Source organism: Molossus molossus, unplaced genomic scaffold (genome assembly GCF_014108415.1).
Source record: "Molossus molossus isolate mMolMol1 unplaced genomic scaffold, mMolMol1.p scaffold_m16_p_1, whole genome shotgun sequence".
Taxonomy (NCBI): Eukaryota; Metazoa; Chordata; class Mammalia; order Chiroptera; family Molossidae; genus Molossus; species Molossus molossus.
Window position 1 is genome coordinate 120,413,375 of NW_023425344.1, and position 14,510 is coordinate 120,427,884.

At 38.4% G+C, this 14,510-nt stretch overlaps 1 non-coding gene across 1 annotated transcript; it reads left to right on the top strand.

Annotated features, from left to right (window-relative positions):
• Window positions 1-1,669: 1,669 nt before the first annotated feature.
• LOC118621429 lies at window positions 1,670-1,777 on the top strand. The gene has a single exon (XR_004957690.1). It is a non-coding gene; the product is annotated as a U6 spliceosomal RNA (small nuclear RNA).
• Window positions 1,778-14,510: the final 12,733 nt, after the last annotated feature.

Genomic DNA, 14,510 nt, shown 5'->3' on the forward strand with positions numbered 1-14,510 from the left:
TAACCACAGTTCGACCCTTCAGAATCAAGAACTTTGTGTTAATACAGTAGTATCATGTAATCTACAGATGTAATTTAAATCTTATCAACTGTCCTAGGTAGGCAGAAGCTGATCATCTCACTGCTGTATTCATGTTATGTGAATTTTCACAAAGTCTGTAATATCAGTCACTAATCCATACAGCCTTGGTTCCTTTTAGTGGAGAACAGTATTTAGAATCCAAGTCCGGATGCTAGGTGTGCTTATTGCCACCATTATTTGCAGTCCCTCAGTACATGGACCTAGGAAGCATATGAATGTTTAAACACAAAACTAGATAGATAGATAGATAGATAGATAGATAGATAGATAGATAGATAGATAGATCTCCAAGACTTCAAATTCCAGTCCAACACAATACATATTTTTTTAAGCCTTTTTCCCTGCTCTATAATTTTACCTTCTCTAAAATGGCTTCTGTTTTCCACAATATATTTATTTTCATTTGCTCATGTTGAAATCCATGATATCATCACAGTGGAGCCTCTTCAACTTGAGACTGAGTTCTTTTGACATATAACTCTAGAAGTTTTTTATTGTTTCCTTGCTATTTGGCATGATGAGTTCTAGGCTCATTTTGTACATTTCCTGCCCCAGAAACAAGAAACAAGCTATTTCTTCAAGTCCATATACCTTTTAGTGGGAAACTGTATTTCAAGACCACAATGTGAGCACTAAGGATATTTATTGTCATATCTAAGTTGCTTTAATACAGAGCTAGGGAGAGATCTATATCTATATCTACATCTATAACTATATTTTAATCTATACCTATGTCCATAAAGATATATTTTATTCTCCTACTTCAAATTCAAGACTATAGGAGTTTATGTAACTTTTTCTGTTTACATGGTTATTTCCTTTCATGCTGAGAATCCTAATTCTCAAGAACATAGAGGATGACAGAACTTGCATATTCCGTAAGTACTCATTTACTTTATTCCTCACTACATGCACAACAATCTCCAGAAAAACAATATTAGTACAACTATCACCAATACAACTGTTGAGAACAATTTAAAATGTTCACATACCCTTTTCATTATACCCACTCTACTCCTCTCTATTTTAACAGATGCATTACATATTATCTGACTCTATACCTATTAAATACTTTACCTAAGTCTCTGTAACCCTTTAATTCTACAAAGAATTCTATGTTTAATGCTCACCACTAGTTTCTTAGAATTGAAACCCATTCTTTAGTGGATTTCAGAAAGGGCTAGAATGTTTTCTAAAATTTTTCATATTGCTCTGGCTGGCGTGGCTCAATTGTTTGGAGCATCATCCTATGCACCAGAAGGTCACAAGTTTGATTCCTGGTAAGGGCACATGCCGAGGTTGCAGGTTTGATCCTGGGTTGGAGCACATGTGAGAGTCAAATGATTGATGTGTCTCTCTCACATCAATGTTTTTCTCTCTCTTGTCTCTCTCTCTCTCTCTCTGTTTCTTTCTGTCTCACTTCCTCTCTAAAATCAATTTTAAAAATTAAAAATTTCTTTCATATTAATAACAGTTTGTCTGTGGTCTTTACACTTGAAAATAAGTTTTCTAAATATAAAATCCTTGGCTCTGATTTTCTTTCCTTGAGATTTTTTTATTTTATTCCAATAATGAATTCTTAGTTTTCGTACTTGCTTCAGCAGCACATATACTAAAATTGGACCAATAAAGAGAAGATTAGCATGGCCCCTGTGCAAGGATGCAATGCAAAATTTGTGAAGCATTTCATATTTTTAGAAATAGAGGAAGATATAAAAAAGTGGAAGAATATACCTTGTTCATGCATTAGAAGAATTAACATCATTAAAATGTCCATACTATTGCCCTGGCCGGTTTGGCTCAGCGGTTAGAGCATCGGCCTGCGGTCCAGAGAGACCCGGGTTCGGTTCCCGCTAAGGGTATGTACCTCGGTTGCAGTTTGTCCCCAGCCCTGGTTGGTTGTGCGGGTGGCAGCCACTCGATGTGTCCCTTTCATGTCGATGTTTCTCTCTCTCTCTCTCTTCCTCTCTCTCCCTCCCACTCTATCTGTGCAAAAAATGGAAAAATGTCCTCGGGTGAGGATAAAAAAAAATAAAAAAAAAGCTGTGGTACATATACACAATGGAACACTATGCAGCTATACAAAAGAAAGAGCTCTTATCCTTTGAGATGACATGGAAGGACCTAGAGAGTATTAGCTAAGTGAAATAAGCCAATAAGACAAATACCGCATGATTTCACTTATTTGTGGACTACAATAAACAAAGTAAGCTGGTGAACAAAATAGACCCAGAGACATAAAAGTAAAGTACAGACTGACAAACCTCAGAGGAGGAGGTGCAGGAGGGAGGAAAGAGATAAACCAAAGAATTTATATGCATATATGTGTAACCAATGGACACAGACAACAATGCCATGGGGGCAAGGGCAGGAGGAAGGGTGTCAATGTGGGAAAAAGGAGAAACATTTGTTAACAAAAATAAATTAATTAATAATAAAAATAGATAAATAAAATGATATATAAAACATTAAAAATAATAATCCAAGCCCTTTATTTTTAATTTTTACAAAATATGTAGTTATTGATTTCAGAGAGAGAGAGAGAGAAAAAAATTGATCTGCTGCCTTCTGCACAGCCCCTACTGGGAATCACAACCAAGGCATATTCCCTGTCTGGGAATTGAACCAGCAACCCCCGGTGCATAGGGAGTCACTCAACCAACTGAGCCACACCAGCTGGGCTAATCCAAGGCCTTTAAAAACACTTTTTTTTTCTGGCTGGTAGGCAGAAGGGGAAGTCAGAGAAACTCAAAGCATGAAGACTTACTGTACTGATGCTGCTTTTTAAAAAATTAACCCTCTGGCCGGTTTGGTTCAGCAGTTAGAGCGTTGGTCTGTGGACCCAAGAGTCAGGGTTTCAATTCCAGTAAAGGGCACATACCTCGGTTACAGTTTGGTCCCCGGCCCTGAACGGGGTCGTACAGGAGGGAACCAGTTGATGTGTGTCTCTCACGTCAATGTTTCTCTCTCTCTCTCTCTTTCTCTCCCCCTCCCACTTTATCTGAAGATAAATGGAAAAATATCATTGGATGAGGATTTAAAAATTAATTAACTAATTAATTAATTTTAATTTATTGGGGTAACACTGGTTAATAGAATCATATAGGTTTCAGGTGTGAAAATCTTTGACACAAGATACATATATTGCACTGTGTGACCCCACCCAAAGTCACATCCTCTTCTATCACCATATATTAAGTCCCTTTCGCTCCCCTGCTCCCTTTTCTCTGGAAACCATCACACTGCTGTTTGTGTCCATGAGTTTCAGTTTTATAGTCCACATATGAGTGAAATCATATGGTTCTTAGCTTTTTATGCCTGACTTATTTCACTTAGCTTAATATTCTCAAGATCCATCCATGTTGTCCCAAATGGCAGTATTTCATTTTTTCTGGTGGCTGAGTAGTATTCCGTTGTGTATATGTACTACTTCTTTTTTTTTAATCCTCACCCGAGGACATTTTTGTATTTACCTTCAGATAGAGCAGGAGGGAGAGAGGGAGGGAGAGAGAAAAACATCGACACATCAAGTGGTTGCCACCCACACGACCCCAACCGGAGTCGGGGACAAACTGCAACTGAGGTACATGCCCTTAGGGGAAACTGAACCCAGAACTCTGGTCCACGGGCCGATGCTCTAAGCGCTGAGCCAAACTGGCCAGGGCTGTACCACATCTTCTTTATCCAGTCCTCTATTAAAGAACACCTTAGTTGTCTCCATGTCTTGGCCACTTGAATAATGCTGCAATTAACATAGGGTTGCATATATATTTGCAAACACATGTTTTCAAGTTTTTGGGGTATATATCCAGAAGAGAGATTGCTTGCTCATATGGTAGCTCTAGTCTTAATTTTTTAAGGAATCACCAGACTGTTTTCTATAGTGGCTGTACCAGTCTACAACAGCAGTGAATGAGGGTTCCCTTTTCTCTACAACCTCTCTAACACTTCATGTCACTTGTCTTGTTGATCATAGCCATTCTAACAGGTATGAGGTGGTATCTCATTGTAGTTCTGATCTGCATTTCTCTTATTGCTAGTGAGGCTGAACATCTTTTCATATATCTGTTGGCTATCTTCTTGGGAGAGGTGTCTGTTAGGGTGTTCTGCCCATTTTTTAATTGGGTTGTGTGTTTGTTTGGTGTTGAGTTTTATGAGTTCTTTATATATTTTGGATAGTAAACCTTTGTCAGAGCTATTGTTTGCAAATATCATCTCCCATTTGGTTGGCTACCTCTTTGTTTTGTTGTTGGTTTCTTTTGCTGTGCAGAAGCTTTTTAGTTTGATATAGTACCATTCATTTATTTTTGCCTTTACTTCCCTTGCCTTTGGAATCAAGTTCATAAAATGTTCTCTATGACCAAGGTCCATAAGTTTAGTATTTATGTTTTCTTCTATGTGATTTATTGTTTCAGAGCTTATATTTAGGTCTTAGATTCATTTTGAATTAATTTTTGTACATGGTAACAAACTGTAATCCAGTTTCATTATTTTGCATGTGGCTTTCCGATTTTCTCAGCACCATTTATTGAAGAGGCTTTCTTTACTCCATTGTGTGTTACTGGTTCCTTTGTTGAAAATTATCTGCCCATATATAGGTGGTTTTATTGCTGAGCTCTCAATTATGTTCCATTAATCTCTGTGTCTGTTTTTCTGCCAATATCATGCTGTTTTGATTATTGTGGCTCTGTAGTATAATTTGAAGTCAGGCAGTGTGATATCTCCAGCTTTGTTCTTTTCTCTCAGGATTGCTTCGGCTATGTGGGGTCTTTTGTGGTTCTATACAAACCTGATTTTTTTTGTTCTATTTCTTTAAAAATGACATTGGGGCTTTGATGGGGATTGCATTAAATCTGTATACTGCTTTGGATAATATGGCCATTTTAACTATGTTGATTCTTCCAATCCATGAACATGAGATGCCACAGTCCAGCTACAGCAGGATCCAGGGGGTCCCGAAGGTGGGTAAGGCACTGGCACTGGGAAACAGGTGACTACACGACTTAGAGAAAGTGTGACACTGTTTCGATTTATTGCAAGTTTCTATGTGTTTATATACTTTCTTTTTTGGCATGAGTTTAACATTTGAGATTAAAGAAGCAGGGAGTTTCATTCCTTGGTACCAGGATGTTAGTTTCATTTTTGTCAGAATTAATTTATAACACTTTTGTGTTTATAGATACTATTAAAGAAGGGAGTAGAGTAACCTGTAAGGTGAGACAGAGTTTTCTATAGGCCCTTTGTCTGAGATTAATAGTTGACCTTTATATAAAATCTAGTTCTGGGTTTTTAGATCAGCTAGTTTTGATTTACCTCCCTAGCTAACTCAACATTTTTTATAAAACCTATTCAATTACAGTGATTGAGATTTCTTTTGTTCCTTTGTGCATAAGCACCAAGGGGGACCTTGGCGTGCCAATCATTCCATGAAGGCAAGCTTGCATAAGGAACATTTAGTTCATCTTTGTTAACTATTTTTATTCTATCTGGAGAGAAGGCACAGGAGTATAAGGTGCCTCTATTAGTTCTACCTGTCACAATTCATCCATGAATTGTTTATTGGGGACTTTCGGGGAAAATTTTTACCTAATTGAATTAGTAAATTATTAAGACAGTCTGGACATGCCGTGGTGACTGTTTCAGGGAAAGCTGGAGTTTCTTCAGAGTTTAATTGAAGAGGCATGATTTCAGATATCTTATTTGTTATTCCCAGGTTAGTCATATAGTAGAATAATAATTATTATAATTCCCGTGATACCGATTAATTCCACTCCCATGCTACGTCCTCTTTCTAGAAGATGTATTCCTTGAAGCTTTCTTATCCATATCCGGACTTTGTCAGACAATATGGTTGGAAGAGGACGCAGCAATGGGGTATTTTTCCAATTTGTTACCTTTTTCAATCTTTTTAAATAATCCTTTAGAGTTTTCAGTATATAGGTCTTTCATGTTCTTTGTTGAGTTTATTCCTAGGTATTTTATTCTTTTGGTTGCAGTGCAAAAGGAATTGTTTTGGGGTGTTTTTTTTTTCATTTCTTTTTCTAAAGTTTTTTGTTAGTATACAAGAAGGCAGTGGATTTATGTACCTTGATTTTGTATCCTGCAACTTTACTGTATTTATTGTTTCTAGTAGGGTTTTTTGTTGTTGTTGTTGTTGTTGTTGTTCAGATAGAGGGGGAGGGAGAGAGAGGAAGAGAGAGAGAGAGAAACATCAACGTGAAAGGGACACGTCAAGTGGTCGCCATCCACACAACCCAACCAGGATCGGGGACAAACTGCAACCGAGGTACACGCCCCCAGCGGGAACCGAACCTGGGTCTCTCTGGACCGCAGGCCAACGCTCTACCTGCTGGGCCAAACCGGCCAGGGCTCTAATAGGTTATTTTGGTGGAGTCCTTAGAGTTTTCTATGTACAGAATCATGTCAACTGCAAAAAGTGACACTTTTACTTCTTCCTTCCCAATTTGGATGCCTTTTATTTCTTTCTCTTGCGTTATTACTCTGACTAGGACTTCCAGAACTATGTTGAATAACAGTGGTGAGAATGAGCATCCTTATCTTGTTCCCAATTTTAGAGAAACATTTTCAGTTTTTCACCATTGAGTATAATATCGACTGAGGGTTTATCATATATGGCCTTTATTATGTTGAGGTACTTTCCTCCTATTCCTGTTTTACTTAGTGTTTTAATCATAAATGGATGTTGTATCTTTTCAAATGCTTTTTCTGCATCTATTGATATCATATGATTTTTATCCTTTCTTTTGTTGATGTGGTGTATTACATTGATTGATTCGCATATGTTCCACCATCCGTGTGCCCCTGGAATGAACTTCACTTGATTGTGATTATCTTTTTTTTTTTTTAATTTTTTTCTTTATTGATTTTAGAGAAAGAGAAAGGGAAAGGGAGAGAGAGATAGAAACACTGATGAGGGAGAATATTAAATGACCATCTCCTGCATGCCCCTCACTGGAGATTGGGCACATAACCTGGGCATGTGCCCTGACTGGGAATTGAACTGGCAACCTCTTAGTGCATGGATCGATGCTCAACCACTGAGACACACTGACCAGGTATCTTTTTGATGTATTGTATTCAATTTGCTAGTATTTTTTTAGGATTTTTTTTTTTTTTTTTTTTTTGCATCTGTATTCATCAGAGATATTGGTCTGCAGTTTTCTTTTTTTGTGTGTTATCCTTGACAGGTTTTAGTATTAGGGTTATGTTGGCCTCATCACATGTCTTAGGAAGTATTGCCTCTTCTTTACTATTTTGGAAGACTTTGAGAAGAATAGGTTTTGAATCTTCTTTGAATGTTTGGTAGAATTCATTGGTGAAGCCATCTGGTCCTGGACTTTTATTTTTTGGGAGGTTTTTTTTTGGGGTGTGTGGTATGTTCCCCTAGCGGGAACCAAACCCGGGACTCTCTGGTCCGCAGGCCTATGCTCAACCGCTGAGCCAAACTGGCCAGGGCTGGAAGGTTTTTGATGGTTGTTTTAATATCCCCACTGCTGATCAGTCTATTTAGATTTTCTGATTCTTCATTATTTAGTCTAGAGGGTTATATCTCTCTAGGAACTTATCCATTTCTTCTAGGTTATTGAATTTGGTGGCATATAGTCCTTCATAGTATTCTAGTATAATCCTTTGTATATCTGTGATGTCCGTGGTGACTTCTCCTCTCTCATTTCTGATTTTGTTTATATGAGTCTTCTCTCTTTCCTTAGTGAGTCTAGCCAGCAGTTTGTCAATTTTATTATTTTCAAAGAACCAGCTCTTTATTGTACTAATTTTTTGTATAGTTCTATTTGTTCTCTATTTCATTTAATTCTGCTCTAATTTTTATTATTTCCTTTCCTCTGATGATTTTGGGTTGCTTTTGCTTTTCTTTTTCTAGTACTTTATGATGGAAATCACCCAGCTGGTGTGGCTCAGTGGATTGAGCATCATCCCATAGACTGAGAGGTCCCAGTTCAATTCCCAGTCAGGGCACATGCCTGGGTTGCAGGCTGGATCCACAGTAGGAGGCTGCAGGAGGCAGCCAATTGGTATATCTCTCTCACATTGATGTTTCTATCTCTCTCTCCCTTCCTCTCCCTCTAAAAAATCAATAAAAACATATTTTAAAACAAAAATGTAATGTTAGGTTGGTTACTTGTGATTTCTCTTGTTTCTTGAGATAGATATGTAGTGATATAAACTTCCCTCTTATTACTACTTTTGCTGCATCCCAGAAGTTTTGATATGTTGTATTGTCATTCTCATTTATATATATATATATATATATATATATATATATATATATATATATTTCATTTTTTAATCCTCACCCAAGGATATTTTTTCCATTGATTTTTAGAGAGAGTGGAAGGTAGGGAGGAAAGGAGGGGGAGAGAGAGAAACATCAACGTGAGAAAGACACATCAAGTGGTTGCCTCCCACATTGTCTCCAACTGTGATTGTGTTTTCATCTGTTTCTTTCTTTAGTTCTATGAGTAGTTGTTTTATATCTTTTGGAGCTTCCTGATTGGGTACATATATATTAATATGTGTTATGTTTTCTTGATGTAGTAACCCCTTTATCATTATAAAATGTCCATCTTTGTCTCTTGTTATCTTTAAATCTATTTTGTCAGATATAAGTATGGCTACACCTGCTTTTCTGTGGATGTTATTTGCTTGAAAAATCATTTTCCACCCTTTCACTTTGAATCTACTACCTTTGTCTTTGCAGTTTAGATATGTCTCTTAAAGGCAGCATATGGTTAGGTTTTGTTGTTGTTGTTTTTTTTTACTCAATCTGCTACTCTGTGCCTCTTTATTGATGAATTCAGTCCACTTACTTTTAGGGTAATTGAGGATTTTCTATAGCCATTTTATCTTTTGTTTTCTGGTAGCTCTGTGCCTCCATTGGTTCTTTTCCTTTGTGTTTCCGTTTGCTATTTTTTGTTTGGTGGTATTCTATACTCCTTTCCTCTGTTTTCTCTTTTTAAGCTATGTGTCGTGTGTGTGTGTGTGTGTGTGTGTGTGTGTGTGTGTGTGTGGTTACCACTAGGTTTATGAAAAATAAAGATGCATATATACAGTAGATTTTTTGTTTTCGAGTGCATCTGATCTCCATCTTCCTTTGCCAGTTTAGGCCTTTACTCCCCTTTTATATTTTTGTTGTCACAAGTTATCCCTATCTATGTTGTAATTTTTTTGGTGATCTTACTTGTAGTGTTTTGACCTTATGCTCTTTGTTTTGGGTAGAATAACTCCCCTTAGTATTTTCTGGAATGGAGGTTTTCTGGTGACAAAACCCCTCAGCTTCTGTATGTCTGGGATAGTCTTTATTTCTACTTCATATTTAAAGGATAACTTTGTGCCGGCTGGTGTGGCTCAGTGGTTGAGTGTCAACCCATGCACCAAGAGGTCACTGGTTCAATTCCTAGTCAGGGCACACGCCCAGGTTGTGGGCTGATCCCCAGTGGGGGGCATGCAGGAGGCGGCCAATTGATGTTTTCTCTCATCAATGTTTCTATCTCTCTCTCCCTGCCTCTCTCTCTAAAAAAACAATCAATAAAGAAAAAAAATTTTGCCCTGGCCGGTTTGGCTCAGCGGTTAGAGCGTTGGCCTGCGGTCCAGAGAGACCAGGGTTCAGTTCCTGCTAAGGGCACGTACCTCGGTTGCAGTTTGTCCCCGGCCCTGGTTGGGTCGTGTGGGTGGCAGTCACTCGATGTGTCCCTTTCACATCGATGTTTCTCACTCTCTCTCTTCCTCTCTCTCCCTCCCACTCTATCTGAACAAAAAATGGAAGGATATCTTCGGGTGAGGATAAAAAAAAATTTGTTTTAATAAAAATAAAAGATAACTTTGCTGGATATATTATTCTTAGCTGGTAATTTCTCTCTTTCACTCATTTGAATATTTAGTTCCACTCTTTTTCTGGCTTGTAGAGTTTCTGCTGAGAAATCAGATGATATTCTGACAGGTTTCCCTTTGAAAGTCACTTCCTTCTTTCCCTGGCTGCTTTGAGAATTTTTTCTTTGTCATTAATTGTTGACAGTTTTAATACAATGTGCCTTGGAGCAGGCCTCTTTGGGTTGAGGTAATTAAGTGTTCTGTTTTCTTCTTGTATTTAAGGATCTAGTTCTTTTCCATAGGTTTGGGAAGTTTTCACACACTATTTGTTTGAATAGGCTCTCCGTTTCTTTCTCCCTTTCTTCCTTTTCTGGGTGCCTATTATTCTTATATTGCTTTTTTTAATGGACTCAGATAGTTCTCATAGAGTTTTGTGTTTTTTGTTGTGTTTTTTTTTTTAATGCTCAAGTTTCTTTCTTCTTCCCTCTGCATCATTTCTAGATTCCTATCTTCAATGTCACTAACCCTTTCCTCCATCTGGTTGGCTCTGTTTCCTATGCTTGGTACTTCACTCCTAATCTCCTTAATTGTATGCTTCATTCTCAGGATTTCTGATTGGTTATTTTTGAAAGTTTCAATCTCTTTGGTAAATTACTCATTTTGTTCATTAATTTGTTTTCTGAGTGCAGTGAATTGCCTGTCGTATTTTCTCACATCTTGTTGAGTATTTTCAGCATTGCAATTTTGAATTCTCTGTAATTTACATCACATATTTTCATGTATTTCAGCTTGCTTTCTGGAAATTTTCCTTTTCTTTCTAAGCTTTCTTATTACTGTGGTTATTCATGGTATTTGTTGGTCTCCTCTGTCTAGGCACCTATTGTATTGTTGACCTTTCTCTAGCAGCTTTCTCTGAAGAGGTCTTTCTACTATTTTCCAGAAAAAAAAAAAAAAAGCACAAGATTTTTAACTCTGTGACCTCCCAGAGCTGGCCTCTTCACTCTCTGTAAGACAGTACATCCACATTGCTTGGGGATGGGTTTTGTTTTGCCCTTGATGTAATGGCAACACCAGACCTCCACAGGGTGCACACTACCTGGGGATTGATCACAGAGGGAAACAGTGATTCTATTGCAAAAATTCTCAGTTTACAGATAATGTGCTCCTCAAACCAAAACCAAGGGAAACTGGAGGTACTTTTGGGAGTCCACGGGGTAGCACGGCTCTGTGGCCCTGTTTCTTTGTCTGAAACACCACCACCCAACAGCAAACAGCCACTGCAGAATCGCTATGCTATGTCCTTGCCCAGGCATCCCTGCTGGCTCGGCCATTGTTCACACTGCTCACTCTGCTAAAAACCCATTGAGACTCTCTGTTTCTCCCAGCTGAAGAAAGCACCCAATACCACCTCCTTCCTCCCCTCTCTGGGCCGAGCTGGTCACCAGCTCTTGGCTGCAAAGCTGCATCCATGACTGTCTGGTCTTTCCTCCGTTTTCACTTCCCTTTTTATTCCTGGTTGCCCACCTTTAGATGCTTCAATGCATGGGTCTCTCCGGCATGCTCCTATATTGAGCAGGGAATCCTTTGTTGAGTTATAGATGATTAATTTGTTGAAGTTTCAGGGGGAGAGGCTTAGGGGGTCCCTCATGTCACCATTCCTCTCCTGTTGCTGATTTACAGATAAATAGGGCCACATGAAAAGGAGTCTAGGCAGCCTTTAGGAGCAGAGAGCAGTCTCCAGCTCACAGCAAAGAAACAGGACCTCAGATCAATTGCCACAAGGAACTGGATTCTACCAACAACCTGAATGAGTTTAGAAGCAGGTTATTTCCCAGGGCTGTTAGAAAAGAGTCCAGCCCAGTGGATACATTGACTTTGGCCTTGTGGGACCCTGAGCAGAAAACCTGGCCAAGCCCAGACTTTTGACCTACAGAATTCTGAGAGAGTAAGTGGTGTTGTTTTAAGCTCCCAAGTTTGTGGTAGTTTGTTACACTTCAATAGAAAATGAATACACATAGCCACACATAACTCTTAGGAAATTTTGGAAATTATATTTCCAGCTGGCCATTCAAGTGCCTTGTTAAATTATGGGAGGGTCTGTAATGAAAGAAGGAGAAGAATAAGTACTGGGAAATGGCAAGATGTCCTTCCTCATTCTGTAAACCTACACTATCCAATACTGTGGACAATAGCCATGTGTGAGTATTGAGCACTTGAAATGTGGCCGATCCAAAATGAGATGACCTTAAAGTATAAAATACCCATTAAATTTTGAAGATCTAGTATGAAAAAAAGGGATGTAAAATATCTCATTAAGTATATTTTATATTTATTAAATTTTAAAATAATATTTTTGATATAATGGATTAAATAAGATATATTATTAACCTTAATTTCAATTTGTTTCTTTTACATTTTAAAAATCTGGTTACATTTGTGACTTAAAGTTACATATGTGTCTCTTAGTATAGTTTTATTGGACAGTGCTGCTGTAAACTCTTTTGTCTCAAATTTTTTTTACATGCACATGAATTGAATTTTAAAGAACATTTATTTTCCATTCAAGATTACAGGTTTAAAAAGGCATTGTTCCCATAAGAAATAATGGCAAGGACAGGAGTTCCTAGTTATATTCAGCAAACTTCTTTTCCAGGACTACTTTACCACCCTAGTTGAGGAACACACGTGTATAGGAGAGGTTGATGGAGAGATTAGAGGGTTTTGGAAGGAAAGAAAGTTTATGTATGACATTAGATGATGGCCATTGTGTAGATGGAGATGGTGTTTACACCATCCTGATTCATCTTTTGAGTCTGGGCACACCACAGTCCCAAAAGGAATCAAATTCTCGCAGCAAAGGGGGCGTGGTGGTTGTTACGGTAGGTAGATTTCACAACCTACCATTATCACTGCTCAGCCTCACTCAGACATATGTGTGTTGCCCTCTAGTGGACTATGGAGGCACTTCAGCCAGGCTGATCAGAATCTCCCATTTCTTCCCATCTCTGTCGCCTGGGTCCAAGCAAGCCACCATCATTTCAGGCAAGAATTATCCTAAGAGATTCCTAATTGGTCTTTCTCCTTCCACTCCTGTCCACAAGAATGATCTCTTAAAACCTTCATCAGATCATGTTACTCCTCTGCTCAGAACTCAGGAGAAACTTTCCTTCTCATTCAGAGTTAAAGCCAAAGTCCTCACTACCCCAACACCCCTACTTGTTTACCCCTTACTCACTCCACTGTAGCCATACTGGGATGCTTGCTCTTTCTCTGCTGGTATAACACAGCAAGCATGCTCCCATTTTGTGTTTGCTACATCTTCTATCTGGACAGCCTGGATTACTCCTTCATGGCTATGCTCAAATATCACCACATCACCTTGTCACCTTCATTTAAAAAAAAAAATCCCTCCTCCCACCATTCTATATCCCCATCAACTGGATTCTTTTTCTGTCATAGCATTTAACATCATCTGACATATTGACCATTTACTTGTCATATATATTATATATTTATTGCCTGTGTCCCCCTACCAGAATGTATACTTCAAAACAAGAATTTGGTCTATTTTGTTTACAGTTGTGTCCCCAATATCTTGAACAGTGCTTAGCATGTAGTAAGTACTCAAAAATATCTGTTGAATAAATAAATGAAGCAAGATCTGAACCATGAACAGACATTGTATGACCTTTATTGTTTCACTCTTTTTTTTAAACTTATCTTTATTGTTGAATGTATTACAGATGCCCCCCCCTTTTTCCCTATTGACACCCTCCTCCCCAATCCTGCCCCTCTCCTGCCTTCCCCACACTATTGTCTGTGTCCATTGATTATGCATATATGCATAGAAGTTCTTTGGTTTATCTCTTCCAGCCCTCCCTTCCCACTTCTCTTTGAGGTTCATCAGTCTAACAACAAATTTGTACTTCTTATTCCTTATCTTTTTCTTTTTTTTTTTTATTGTCACCTGAGGACATTTTTTCATTTTTTGTTCAGATAGAGTGGGAGGAAGAGAGAGAGAGAAACATCGACGTGAAAGGGACACATCAAGTGGTTGCCACCCGCATGACCCATCCAGGACCAGGGACAAACCACAACCAAGGTACATGCCCTTAGCAGGAACCCAACCCGGGTCTTTCTGGACCTCAGGCCGACGCTCTAACTGCTGAACCAAACCGGCCAGGGCTCTTTCATCTTTTTCACCAATCTCTCCAAGCCCCCTCCCATCTGGCAAGCAAAAAAATAATAATAATAGTTCTGTATATCTATGAGTCTGTTTCTGTTCTGCTTGCTCATTTTGTTTGTAGATTCAATTGTTGATAGACAAGTATTAATTGCCATTTTATTGTTCATAGTTTTGTTTTTCTTCTCCTTCAAGAAGACCCTTCAACATTTCATATAATACTGGTTTGGTGGTGATGAACTCCTTTAGCTTTTTCTTGTCTGGAAAACTCTTCATATGTCCATCGAATCTAAATGATAGCTTTGCAGGGTAGAGTAATCTTGGTATTCATCATCTTGAATATCTCTTGCCACTCCTTTCTGGCCTGCAAAGTTTCTTTTGAAAAATCATCTGACAGTCT